A 15,525-nucleotide genomic window follows, 5' to 3' on the forward strand; every position below is an offset into this window, starting at 1 on the left:
GCCCAAGTATGAGGCCCATTGTGATTTATTTGAGGCCCATAAGTGAGGCCCATTGTGATGTATTTGAGGCCCAAGTATGAGGCCCAATGTGATGTATATGAGGCCCATGAGTGAGGCCCAATGCGATGTATATAAAGCCCTTATGTGAGGCCCAATATGATGTATATGAGGCCCATTGTGATGTGTGATTCCACCAGAATGTATGTAATGATATTTATGATGCCCATCCATGATCCGAATTGTAACACCCCGGGTTTTCAGGGACCGTGTAAGAACTCGGCTCCCGAATTCCCAGGTGTCATGGGTGCCCTAATGGGCTTCATATTTTAATTACATTTGCATGATCTCATAAACACTGGATGATTTAGCAAGGCATGGAGCATAAATACTTCATAAAGCAATATCAATTTGTCACGCCCCAAACTTAGAAATTGGATTCACAGGAATCCCGATCACCAAACCCGGTACCGACAGCCTCCATAGTACCCCATTCTCGGCTCCCAGCGTCCATACGCCAGGTTCCGATCCTGGAATTTCAACAAGAAAGATTTTTCAACATACATTTGTCTCATAAGAAACATAACCACAAGTATACTCAAAATATAAAGGCAACATCATCATCACATATCCACTAATATAATCATTTGAGTACAATGCTGAAAGGGAAATACATATATCGAAATCAAAGCTCTAGAAGACAGCTGCATGCTCCAAGCTCAACGCTGCTGCAACCTAACGCCACCTGCACGCATCTATCATGTATAAGCTTATAGAAAGCTTAGAGGGTGGTGAAAGTGTGTGCACAAGGTAAGTGTCAAGTATTCAATACAATACCATCATCATACAATACCAGAAATACTGGTAATCCATAAATTGTACAATATCAGAATAAGCAGAAATACTGACACGATCATGAATTATCAGAGTGAGCAGAAATACTGACAAGAGCAGGAATTATCAGAGTAAACAGAAATACTGACAAGATCATAAATCACACGATAACAGAGTAAGCGAAAATACAGACAAGTCCATGAGTCAATCAATATCAGAATACGCACTATAGAACAGCTTTGCAAATGAGGAGTCATAAAGAGCCAAATATCATATGCCGAGAATGCGATGCAATATGCAATTCCTGATGAGTTCATGAATAGTGTTAACTGTATCTAGACCATAGGAATGCAGAAACACAGTAACCCAAAATGTTATATACCGTGGATGTAATGCAATATGCGATGCGAATGGAATGGCCATGCTGAAGTGTGAAGTTGGGATGATAGTACGTAGTATCACAGGCTATGGGGTCCATTACAAAGGACTTCTATCCAAACCAGTCTCATACCTAAATTTGAATAGTTAGACTCGATGTGGTAAACTCCTGATCTCAGGTTAGTAGTGCGCCCCAACCGAAATTTTGGTCATTGCGAAGGTACACATAACAAATAGTTACGCACCACCAGCCCGAGTGGATAATGAATGAATGAATGAATGAGTGTTCAACTCCTACTCAATAAGTCCACATATCAGTACGATTCCTCTCTGGAATCATCACCGGGGTTTAGTACACTCTAAATGGCACTGCTTCTCTCCTAGTAGCACAGTCTAAGTGAGCGTAAGAAACCTCACTATCCGCCTGGCCAATAGTCTGTCAATACCTATCTGGCACGTCGATAGCAGACCCATTTATGAGCTGGTCAGACTCAGCCTAGCTATGCCCCCTACCCTCGGGCGAGTAAGGCCACACCCCCTCCCAACCAACCACGACACAGTGGGAGATGCGGCCTCCTGGTATTCGGCACTCAGGCGCTCATATATCCACTCGGTCTTGACGTTGGGGTGTCCTCTGGTACCAAGAGGGTTTAGGAATTTTCACCCAGGGCCATCTATGGCAGCCCAATGGTAGAACAAATTTTTGGTGTCCCGTCTAGCCATCCACGATATGCCTGTAGAGGCTACGGCCCTGATGTCGCTAGGGCACAAAGTAATCACAATACACAATGCAAGATGCATGAGTCATAGAATCCAGACATGCATCAATCCTGCGCATGCCGTGCGCTCATGTGAGACAGTCTCCGCCTATCAGGGAGTCTCATAACAACCTGCCCAATGACATATGCAATGGTCGGCCACATCTCATAACAAACATACAGATGATGCGTATAGGCATGTATCATGATGCTATGCTGTCATGTACTCATAATCGGTATCAATAACCGGCATCGACAATCGACCTCGACAATGTGGACATTTAACCAACATTACCCCTAATGAATAACCCACATAGAGCCTAACATATAATGGACCCATGGCCTCACACAAGGGCCAAATATACAACACCATGGGCCTCACTCAAGAGCTTAATACATATCACGATGGGCCTCTCACATGGGCCTCATACAAGGGTTACATATACATTATGACAGGCCTCGCCATATGGGCCACAAATACATCACTATGGGCCGTTCACATGGGCATAATATACATTTCACAGGTGGGCCCTACACATTGGCCTCATTCACATCAAGTGGGATGCATTACATGGGCCTCATATACAACACGTTGGGCCTCATGGATGGGCTACAAATTTATCGAGGCGGGCCTCATGGATGGGCCATAAATACATCAAGACGGGCCTCATCACATAGACCTCATATTCATCATGTTAGGCCTTAAACATGGGCTGAATACACATCACAATAAGCCTCAAATACGAGTCACATATATATTACATTAGGCCTCAAACACAGGCCGCTTATACATCACATAAGTCGAATACATATCACAATGGGCCTCAACTACAGGCCGCATATACATCATATGGGTCTCGATAATTGGCCTCGGTAATCGAAATCGACCTCGACAATCGGAATCGGCCGGCCTATACAATCGACCTCGACAAATCAGAATCGGCTTCGATACTTGGCCTTGATAATCGAAATCGGCCTATACAATCAGCCTCGACAAATCAGAATCGACAATCGGACTAACCAAGGGCCTAAGGGAAGGTCACAATGGAAACTTTTAACCATCATTGCCCATCAATGTGGACATTTAACCATCATTGCTCCCAAGGATTAGCCCACATAGAGCCAAATGTATCGTAGGCCTGTGGCCTCATACAAGGACCTAATACACATCACTATGGGTCTCACTCATGGGCCAAATACTCATCACAGTAGGCCTCGGCATATGGGCCATGATTACATCACATCGGGCCTCGTCATATGGGCCTCACATACATCACAATGGGCCGCAATACATGGATCTCATATACATCAAATGAGCCGCACTATATGGGCCTCGTATACATCAAATAGGCCGCATCACATGGTCCGTACCAATGGGCCAATGTACATTTTGTGGGCCGCATCGTATGGGCCGCACCAATGGGTCAATATACTTCAAGTGGGCCGTATCAATGAGCCGCACCAATGGGTCAATATACATCAAGTGGGCCATATCAATGGGTCAATATACATCAAGTGGGCTGTATCAATGAGTCAATATACATCAAGTGGGCCGTATCAATGAGCCGCACCAATGGGTCAATATACATCAAGTGGGCTGTATCAATGAGTCAATATACATCAAGTGGGCCGTATCAATGGGCCCTAGGGAGAGTTATAATGCGGACATTTAACCAACATTATTCTTACAATGTAAGCGTTAAACCATCATTGCTCCTAAGGCACGCCCTGCCATGAACATCATTACATAAACTATGGTGGAATCACACATTGCAATGGGCCTTATAAATATCAAGGTGGGCCTCAACAACGGGCCACAAATACATCAAGATAGGCCATATCACATGCCTAAAAAAAATCATATTGAAGGACCATTTGGGCCATACCACAAATAGCAATGGAGATAACGACTTTTACTGTTAAATAATTCACAGGGCCCACTATAAAGTTTATTTTCCAACCAATCTAATCATAAGGTCATAAAGACCTAGATTAAGAGGGAAAACAAATTCCCTATTGATTCATAACTTCTATGACCCAAATGGGTTTCCATGATAGACGTTCAATCCTCTACTATTATGTGGTGTGGTCCACCTGATCAATGGCCGGATACATTAAGGTGTGGCCCGCCTTAATGTATTAGAGATCCAACCTATTCATAAACTAACATAGTGATAGATGAAGTGGAAACACATATCAGCGTAATAGGAAAATACTGTGGCCCTTAGGAATTTTTAATGGTGGATGTCACTATCCGCATTAGTGCAATGGTGGGGTCCGCTTGAACTATGGATCTGACTCATTCTTAGTCTTAAGCCTGTAAGACAAGCTTGCCAAATGGTTGGACGGTTTGGGTGCAACACATGCATCAAGGGTGGGGTCCACCAAATGGATTGACGATGTGGGTATACATACATCATACGTGGGTCCCACGTGGGGTTCACCATAAAGTTAATTTTCCATCCAGTCTATTAATAAGGTCACATAGACCTGGGTGCAGAGGAAAAATAAATTTCATATTGACCCAAAAATTCTATGATACCCAAAAGGGTTTCAATGGCAGCTGTTCAATCCCACAATTTTCTGTGACGTGGGCCACCCGAGTTCCTTATACAGCTAATTTTTGAGGGGGCCCACTATCCCAAAGGGGACCTGCTCAATGCACAGTGTGGATGCTCAACACACATCACGATGGGGCCCACGTATGGGACCCCTGTCCCTGCCTCCAGCGCCCCAGCGCAGTAGGAAGATGCTGTTGCAACCTCTGGTATCAACGGCAGCAGCAAGCGCTGCTGCCTAATGTAAATTTTAAAAAAAAAAAATAGTTTTCTTGGGGTTTTTCGCAAGTGGGGCCTGCATCAGGTAGATCCGACCCAGCCAATGACTCCTATGGCTCAAGATAAGCCAAACAAGCCTAATATTCAATGTATTTTGGGGTACAGAAGTATCAGAGTGCATTTTAACGGTGAAAACCACTATTTCCTATGCTATGGCCCGTTAGAAAACCGAATTGACTTCATTTTTCGGCTTAACGCCTAAAATGGGCTGAGGAATGGAATGGACGGTGTGGATAAGGTTCATACATCAAGGTGGGGCCTATATGAGTGGCCCACCCAAAAGCTTAAATAAAATAATATTATATATTTTTTCTTTATTAGCTTGCCGATACACCACACTGCCATTCACACTTCTCTGTGTAGCCACGTCCAGCGTCTCAGGACGCTGGACAGTTGGGTAACACATATAAGGTGGGTCCCACGGGGACGTGGCCCACATGGCTTGGGGATGTGGTCCACATGGCTTGGATCAATCTGATGCTTGTGTTTTCCATCATCAAAGGGTAGGGCCCACATGGCTTGGATGGCCATGGGGTCCATTTGATGAACGGTTTGGACATCACATACACTCATTAAGTGGGCCACAAAATAAAAGGAAAGAGAGAAAGACACGTGATGATGGAGGGACCACGACACTATGGGCCTTCCCTTCCATGCATTCAATCATACATCATGTGGGTCCCATTTCATATGGGCCCATCGATCAAAATCAACGGTGGAGATCCTTTCTCCACCGAAATAGAAGGTCTAGATGACCCCTTTTCAAACTAGAAAGTAAACATCATGATGGGGTCTATGGAGAATGGCCCCATCATGGAATGATAATGAGAATCAAGGTGGGCCATCGGCCACATCAAGGGTCTAAAGTGAGATCCATACCATCAATCGGTAGGCCTCAATTGGCCCATCATAAATATATGAAAATCTAGCCTATAAAACACCCATATTTAATCTTCTCTTCCTTCTTCCACCTATAGTCTTTAGAGCTCTAAGGAAACGATTCCGACAGTTGAGATGAACTTTGAATGGTGGAGATGGGAGGTAGGAAGGTGGGCCACACTAGCTCTCTCATGGGGAGCTTGGATGTGCGTTGCTTGGGAGGAAAAATGAGAGAGAGAATGAGAGAGAGAGAGGGATGATGGGAGAGGAGTGATGGGAGAGAGAGATGGATGGGTGTACTTGGGTAAGAGAGGGAGTTGACTTTTAAGGGTTACTTTTGTACTTAGAGATGAGATAGAGTAATGGGTGTACTTTGACAAGTAAAGTAATTGATGTGACATTCTCTTGAAATTTACAACACGCGGTGTTTTTTCTCAAACTGAACGCGGGCCCACATCTCCTGGCCCGGGTATCACCTCGGCGCGTGAGACGCGGCATCGGAACCGCGGCGACGGCGCGGTCGCAAGGATATAAGTCTCGGTTTGAGTTGACTCAGGTTTGTACGACTCGGCTTAGGATCATGCGCAAACGTGGGATAAAGGTCGAAGGTTGCCGAAATTCGACTGGAAAGACTGCAGAAGCCTAAGGAATAGTATGGTCTAGGATACAGGTCTTACACAATTGCTACTAAATATAAAAATATCCAAACCACGAATCCAAAATTATTTAAATAGGGATCTAGTCCCACCCATACATGACCCAAAGCGACTAGGGCCCTGTCACATACACCGTGATAGCCCGAACTTAAACTAAAAGGATCCGTCGAAAGTCTGAAAGAAGGAAAGCTCCTCTTCCCTATCTTTGCTCACCTCGCTCAGCTCGTCGAGCTCCACCTCACCTGCATCTAGTAAAGGGTTTGCTTGGTATTTTAGAACACCATTCCAAAGTGAGAGTGAGTGATTAACTCAGTGGGTGCTATTAATCTTAAGTTACATCAGGCATCAATTATATTATGAATTTAATGAAAGATAAACATTCATAAATCCTTAGTTAATCTTGTTAATGCATATGCATGATAGATGATATGATGCATGACCTCGCCACAACACTCCCTCGAGCGACTTCGTCTAATGATCACATATGACCAGCACTCCCTCATTGTGACCTCAACTGCCGAGTTATCAAATCCTAGCTAATGTAATGCATGAATAATATTAACCGAGTATTTAGTAAGTTCCTCTCATCAAGCAGATTGAGAAAACTGGTACACCCCACGTATCAATACCCTCAACTAGTTACGAGGTCAAAACCCCTCAACGTGCGAGGCCAGGACCCCGCGATCCTTGATCTCGTCGGGTTCTCCATCCCCAACTTCAAGCACAAGGGGAGTGCTGAGAAAAGAGATAGCTCGTGGTCACTATGGGGAGGCTCGTCACCCCAGCGTAGGCCGACTGCTCGGACACAGTGTCCCATTCCACCATGCCCGGCTCATGAGTCGATGGATCGGTTTTAGTTTGGTTATCAATGGGTTACAACGGTTGAAGTTTATTCCAGGTTCCATACATACATGAGCAGACAGAGTTAATAAACAAGGTTGGTCAATACATGGACTAGACCACGCGGGTTCAGGCGAGTACGTGACGGACGACACCGGGTACAAGCAACCCATGTAGTCCAATTACTGTCACCCATTCATATCCGCCCAAAACTGCCGGTCTAGCCTCAAGAAAGTCCTACTGGCGGAACCACCTTCTCTCACCTCGGATTCCTGACTAACCTAGGGATTTGATGGTAATCAATGACACTTCAACAATTTTGAATTTAACATCTAACACAAGTGGTGTCATGCATTCATACTTCAAACATGATTATTCAGATTTTTCTATAAATGCAAGTACTAACAATATTACAAGATAAATGTGCATGTGTGTGGTGTGGGTTAGTGAAGAGATCAAGAGTTATACCGTTCATAGCACAATCATCCAACAAGAACTAATGCTAGCATAACATACATTTGGGGACTTATGCAAGCACATATATATATAACAAGGATTAATGTAACATACAAGTAAGGGATCATCACAAGAATCAAGCAATAATGAATATGCATTCACCAAACCCATACCCAATCATGTTGAGGAACAACAAACATGTCATAATCAATCCACATTAATTGATTTGATCTAAAACATAAGGTCTAGCTTAGGTTTTCTCTAGATTCTCCAAATACATCATCCAAACAATCATAACCATTAGATTCATACTAAAATTGGTGTTAGGTCACCTAAGAATAATAGTCCGCACCTATGAATCATTGAGAGCTCTAGGAAACGATGTAGGGTTGCCAAGCTCGCGGGTAGATTTGTAGAGATCCTGAGTCAAATGAACTTGCATGTTAGGGTTATATGCAAATCCTAAATCAACACAAAAGATTACAAAAAGATGGGTGCTTACCTCCCCAATCGGTTGGAAATGGAGCTAGGAGTTGTGGATATAGGAGAAAGAAAGGAGATTTGCTAAGGTTCCAAGTTTCCTTGGCTCCTCCACCAATAATACCCTCCTTCACTCTCTTCTTCCTCTTTTCCTTCTCCTTTTTCTCTCCTCTCTCCCTTTGTTCCTCCTAGGGTAAATTCGTACGGGGAGAGGGGGTGCCCAAATAAGACCTTTATATAGTGTTAGGTTTGGTGTAAATGGCCCTAAGGGATGGGTTTTTACTATACTAGCCCTAAGGGATATTTTTCTATTATTTTGGGGCTACTACGAGGCGTAGGAGTCGACACCCACCATTGGATAGTTGGCCCTAGTGATGATCTACGCATAAACACAAACAGCCCGTCATTTGGATGCGTCGATCGACGGGTAGGATCAGAATTCAGTTCAACGATCACCGACTATCAATCGGGCCCGCAACTATATGAATTTGTATAGGACATTACTCTAGGTTGTTGCCCCAAATTTGGTCGTGATCTAACAGTCTGAAAGCCACAACTTGGGCAAAGACTAAACGCAGATAGTGACTTAAGTTCTTAGTTAGTTTGAAGAATATTCGCACAACTCATGCACCGACCTTGTAAGTTCAAGTTGAGCGATCCGATTCACGATCTCGACTGGATGTCTTGCGATGGACATCAAGCCCAGTAAGATGGACATTATTCTATAGTTTTGAAACTAGTGGCCCACTAACGAGCGGTCTAGAGCTTGTTCGAAAAATCGAGGCATTTCTGGAATGAATTTGGTAGTGAGATTTCTCGTGGGTAATGATTAGGTTTTGAATTAGCTATGTTCATAGTGTGGACTAGTTATAACTAGTGAAAGTGGAGATTTGGTCATGATTACTCTAAACCATCGGTTTTAGGCTAAAAGAGTAACGGGGTTGATTTGGTCTATTAGTCAAGATCTGGGCCTTATCTGACTCAACCTCGGTTAGATCTTTACTTTAATTATGATTGTCTTGATTAGTTAGCAATGGGTTAATTAGATTTTGGGCCCTATGTGAGTAAATCCTGAGGCTAAAGTCGATGTTCAAGTGATCGGGCGGATTCGTTGGCTTCCTACGGTTGATTAATTGGACTTGTACGGTTCTTTATTGGTTACACCCATGTATAAACTATCATTGAGTACCAATGGTCAATAAGTGATAATATAAGTTAATTACATTAAAAAAATTAAGAATTTTTGAAAATCCAAAACAGTGAAAATTCAGGATGTTACAATTTACCCCCCTTAAAAATAATTGTCCTCGAAATTGCTTAAGGGTAATAAGTAAAGATATTATCATTTCATTTGCTTAAGTTTTTTGGTTTCGGGTTTATATACGTTTTAGGGTATATAATAAATACACTAGCCTAGCTCATTGTGATCTACCTCCCTTAAAAGTTTTCACCTTTGAGGTTTGAAAATAAATGTCAAAATTATTATTATCGTGTTACGTGTTTGATGATAAAGTTTACCTAAAGGTGGTATATTCTACTCTTTATGATTAGGCTAATATAGAAAGACAGTTGTAGTAAGCTTTGATCTCATACGTCGATCCTCTGCCTAACTAGGGCAGAAAGATCGTTGTATCCATTCCTAGTCCCGGTAGATTATGGTCTTCTGCTCGGTCAAAGCAGTGAGTTCGTTGGTATTCACCTAGGATCGAGAATTGGGTTAAGCCGCGAACACTTCATAAATGTATGGTTCCGTAATTCCGTAATCCTATTGTTCTCAACATTTGGAAGATATCAAGATCTATTAAAAAGTTCAAGTTTCACATTTATAATATTTTAGTGGGTGGTAAGTCTCCCATGGTGCTTATGATCAAACAACTATCCTAGAAAGGTTTCCAAGAACTTAAGGTTCCTCTCGACATCACCGTTTTGATCCTATGGTTAGAAAGTTAAGGGCAAATCACGCTTTGGTGTCATAAATTTTAACAGGGAAAGAAGAATCGAAAGTTTTAAGGTATTCTGGAGGTTTGGAGTGATAGTGACACAAGGAATGCCGCAGAAAAAGAAAAATGAAGAACATTATCTCCTCAAAGTGGTATGAACTTTGAATCCATAAGAGCATAAGAACCTAAAATATTTTAGTAACGTCCACTTCAAATACGAACTCACAAATTCCTAAGCAATGAAACAAAATCCTACTTAAGAAGTCTAATTCGTCACGTTATAAATTATTTGAAATAGTAAAATATACTAAAAATAAGAATTTAATTAAATCACCCAGGATGATTTCTAGGATATTTGAAAGTAATTCCTAATTAGACTTCGAATCCTAAAACTCTTATGATGAAAGAGATACATCTGGTCCATCGACAACCTTTAGTTGTAGAAACTTTCGGTTTCAATACATCTTTTGTTTATAAAGTATTTATCACTTTTAATTACTAGATAATTTTTATAATTTTTATGGTAATTCATCATTAAGTTGACCCTTTTCACACAAAATTTTAATATATTTAAAGTTCCACAAAAATTATAAAAATTTTAGAAGCATAAGTTATTCGAAACCAACGATTTTCTGTAAGATACTAATATGTATCTAATTCTTATAACGTTTCTTATACTTTTAATAACTGAATTATTTTTATAATTTTTATGATGATTTATCATTAAGTTTCAAGCCAACTCACAAAATTTCATATCATTTGGAGTTGTAAATAAATTATAAAAATGCTAGTAGTAACAGCTGTCCGAAATTAATAATTTTTGGACAGTTGGCAAAATATCTTAATTTTAACTATATTAAAGTTTTTATTTTATTTTTTCTTATTTTTATATAAAACTAGACTCATCAAGCTTTGGCTTTTGAATCACCTAAATCGGAGTTGTAATGAAGGAGATATGAATTTTTGAAGTTGACCTAAAATTGCAAGAAGTTCCGGCGTGGTCACGCGGGCTCGCTGGAGGTCTAGGCATGGTCACGCCCGTTGGGCGGGGGCACACCGGTTCTTGGACCTGTTGGATTTTACAACTCCTATATCTCGCAAACCAGAATGAGTTACACAACATGCCATATATGAATTTGGGGTAGGAGAAGTTACTCTACGCAATGGACCTGGTCATTTTGCAAGATTCCATCAGGTTAATGGTAAAAAATCCATTTTATTTACATTTTTACTATTTATAGTAAATTTTCATTCAATTATAGATTTTCATCCTTTGAGCTTTGTAGTTGTGTCAGATTTAGAAGTGCTTAGAGAAATTAGAAGGATAAAGTGGTGGAAAGCAAGGATTTTTTGAAAGAAATGGGTTGGAAGGAGGAGTTGAGACTTAGGGGTTTTGTTTTGAGAGTTTGAAAAGAAAATGGGGTGATGATTGAGGGTGAAATGGGTAGGATTGGCTAGAAATGACTATAGGGAGAAGCCACTAGGGCCTTTAAGGAGCTTGGAGAGGCAAGGAGGGGGTCCCCACGTGTGGGAAGGCCCCACCTATTTGTCGGGCCAGGATACACTAGATGTTGGGATAGCACAAGCTACTTCAGCAGCTTGAACCTATCGCATTTAGGTCGGGTCAACTCAAGTCATCCAACCTTTCAATTAGAAGTAATTTGGATCACTTTGCGCAGTCTAAGTCTTTCTATCCATAACCCTAACATTTTAGTCTTCGAACTTGCCAAATGGCATGATCCCGGGATCCTATAGATGCCTCTAAGTTCGATTGCTCCCCCCTACGTCAGCGAATGCGTTATGGAGAGTTAATAATCCACAGCCCAATTTAATCCAAACCATTGCTCCGATACCATCTGTAACACCCTGAGTTTTAAGGGGCCGTGTAAGAACTCGGCTCTCAAATTCTCAGGTGTCATGGGTGCCCTAATGGGATTCATATTTTAATTACATTTAGATGATCTCATAAACACTGGATGATTTAGCAAGGCATGGAGCATCAATACGTCATAAAGCAATATCAATTGCTACTAAATATAAAAATATCCAAACCACGAATCCAAAATCATTTAAATAGGGATCTAGTCCCCCCCATACATGACCCAAAGCGACTAGGACCTGGCTCATACCCCGCGATAGCCCGAACTCAAACTAAAAGTATCCGTCGAAAGTCTGGAAGCAGGGAAGCTCCTCTTCCCTATCCTTACTCACCTCGCTCGGCTTGTCGAGCTCCGCCTTACCTGCTTCTAGTAAAGGATCTAGTTGATGTTTTAAAACACCGTCCCAGAGTAGGAGTGAGTGATCAACTCAGTGGGTGCTATTAATCTTAAGTTACATCAGGCATCAATTATATTATGAATTTAATAAAAGGAAAACATTCATAAATCCTTAGCTAATCTTGTTAATGCATATGCATGATAGAAGATATGATGTATGACCTCGCCACAACACTCCCTCAAGCGACTCCGTCTAACGATCGCACATGACCAGCACTCCCTTATTGCGACCTCAACTGTCGAGTCGTCAAATCCTGGCTAATGCAATGCATAAATAATGTTAACCAAGTATTTAGTCAGTTTCGTTCATCCAGCAGATTAGGAAAACAGGTACATCCCACGTATCAATACCCTCAACTAGTTGTGAGGCCAGGACCCCACGATCCTTAATCCCGTCAGGTTCTTCATCCCCGACTTCAAGCACATGGGGAGTGCTGAGAAAAGGGATCGCTCGCGGTCACTACGGAGAGGCTCGTCACCCCAGCGTAGGCCGACAGCTCGGACACAGTGTCCCATTCTACCATACCCGGTTCATGAGTCGGTGAATCGGTTTCAATTTGGTTATCAATAGGTTACAACGGTTGAAGGATGTTTCAGGTTCCATACATATGTGAGCAGACAGGGTTAACAAACAAGGTTGGTCAGTACGTGAACTAGACTGCGCAGATTCAAGCGAGTACGAGACGGACGACACTGAGTACAAGCGACCCATGTAGTCCAACTACTGTCGCCCATTTGTATTCGCCCAAAACTGTCGGTCTAGCCTCAGGAAAGTCCTACTCGCATGAACCTAGGGACCACCTTCTCTCACCTTGGTTTCCTGACTAACCTAGGGATTTGATGGTAATCAATGACAATTTAACAATTCTGAATTTAACATCTAACACAAGTGGTGTCATGCATTCATACTTCAAACATGATTATTCAGATTTTTCTATAACTTTAAGTACTAACAATATTACTAGAGAAATGTGCATGTGTGTGGCGTGGGTTAGCGAGGAGATCAAGAGCTATACCGTTCATAACACAATCATGCAACAAGAACTAATGCTAGCATAACATATATTTGGAGACTTACGCAAGCGCGCGCGCGCACACACATATATATATATAACAAGGATTAATGTAACATACAAGTAGGGGATCATCACAAGGATCAAGCAATAATGAACATGCATTCACCAAACCCATGCCCAATCATGTTGAGGAACAACAAACATGCCATAATCAATCCATATTAATTGAGAGGATCTAAAACATAAGGTCTAGCTTAGGTTTTCTCTAGATTCTCCAAATACATCATCCAAACAATCATAATCATTAGATTCATACTAAAATTGGTGTTAGGCCACATAAAAATAATAGTCCACACCTATGAATCGTTGAGAGCTCTAGAAAATTATGTAGGGTTGCCAAGCTCTCGGGTGGATTTGTGAAGATCCTGAGTCAATTTGCAAATGAACTTGCATGTTAGGGTTACATGCAAATCCTATATGAACACAAAAGATTACAAAAAGATGGGTGCTTACCTCCCCAATCGGTTGAAAATAGAGCTTGAAATTGTGGATGTGGGAGAAAGGAAGGAGATTTGCTAAGGTTCCAAGTTTCCTTGGCTCCTCCACCAACAACACCCTCCTTCACTCTCTTCTTCCTCTCTTCCTTCTCCTTTTTCTCTCATCTCTCCCTTTGTTCCTCCTAGGGCAAATTCGTATGGGGAGAGGGGGTGCCCAAATAAGGCCTTTATATAATGCCAGGTTTAGTGTAAATGGCCCTAAGGGATGAATTTTTACTATACTAGCCCTAGGGGATATTTTCCTACCATTTTGGGGCTACTACGGGGCATAGGAGTCGACACACACCATTGGATAGTTGGCCCTAGCGATGATATACCCATAAACACAAACGGCCCATCATTTAGATGCGTCGATCGACGAGTAGGATCAGAATTCAGTTCAACAGTCACCGACTATCGATCGGGCCCGCAACTATACGGATTTGTATAAGACATTACTCTAGATTGTTGCCCCAAATTTGGTCGTGATCTAACGGTCTGAAAGCTACAACTTGGGCAAAGATCAAACGCAGATAAGTGACTTAAGTTCTTGGTTAGTTTGAAGAATATTCGCACAACTCATGCACCAACCTTGTAAGTTCAAGTTGAGCGATCCAAGTCACGATCTCGACTGGATGTCTCGCGATGGACATCAATCCCAGTAAGACGGACATTATTCTATAGTTTTGGAACTAGTGACTCACTAACGAGCGGTCTAGAGTTTGTCTGAAAAATCGGGGCATTTCTGGAATAAATTTGGTAGTGAGATTTCTCGTGGGCAATGATTAGGTTTTGAATTAGCTATGTTCATAGTGTGGACTATTTATAACAATGAAAGTGGTGATTTGGTCATGATTATTCTAAACCGTCGGTTTTAGACTAAAAGAGTAACGGGGTTGATTTGGTCTATTAGTCAAGATTCGGGCCTTCTCTGACTCGGCCTTGGTTAGATCTTTACTTTAATTATGATTGTCTTAATTAGTTAGCAATGGGTCGATTAGATTTTGTGCCCTATGTGAGTAAATCCTGGGGCTAAAGTCGATGTTCAAGTGAGTGGGCGGATTCGTTGGCTTCCTACGGTTGATTAATCGAACTTGTACGTTCTTTACTGGTTACACCCATGTATAAACTATTATTGAGTGCCAATGGTTAGTAAGTGATAATATAAATTAATTACATTTTAAAAAAATTTAAGGATCTTTGAAAATCCAAAACAGTGAAAATTCAAGATGTTACACTAGTTGATATTAAATAGGTCATGCCTTGGGAGCAATGATGGTTTAATGTCCATATTGTGACTCTCCCTAGGGCCCGTTGTTAGGCCCATTCTCATCTCTCCCTAATGGGCTAACCCAAACCGTTGGGCCTCCATAATTGTTAGGCCCATTCTTGATATGAGTAGGCCGTCTAGTCCCATCCTTGATATAAGGAGAGTACATCATCATCATAGGGCATGCTTAGTATAGCTCCATGATTCATGCCCATGCGCATCATATGTATGCTTAACATATGGAGTGATTGATCATATCATATGTCATTAGGCGAATTATTATTATGGGAATCCCGGATAGGCGGAGTTGCCCCACATGAGCGCGCGGTACGCACAGGATTGCTACATGACTGGATAGTGTGATTCATGCAT

Source organism: Magnolia sinica, chromosome 8, assembly GCF_029962835.1.
Source record: "Magnolia sinica isolate HGM2019 chromosome 8, MsV1, whole genome shotgun sequence".
NCBI lineage: Eukaryota > Viridiplantae > Streptophyta > Magnoliopsida > Magnoliales > Magnoliaceae > Magnolia > Magnolia sinica.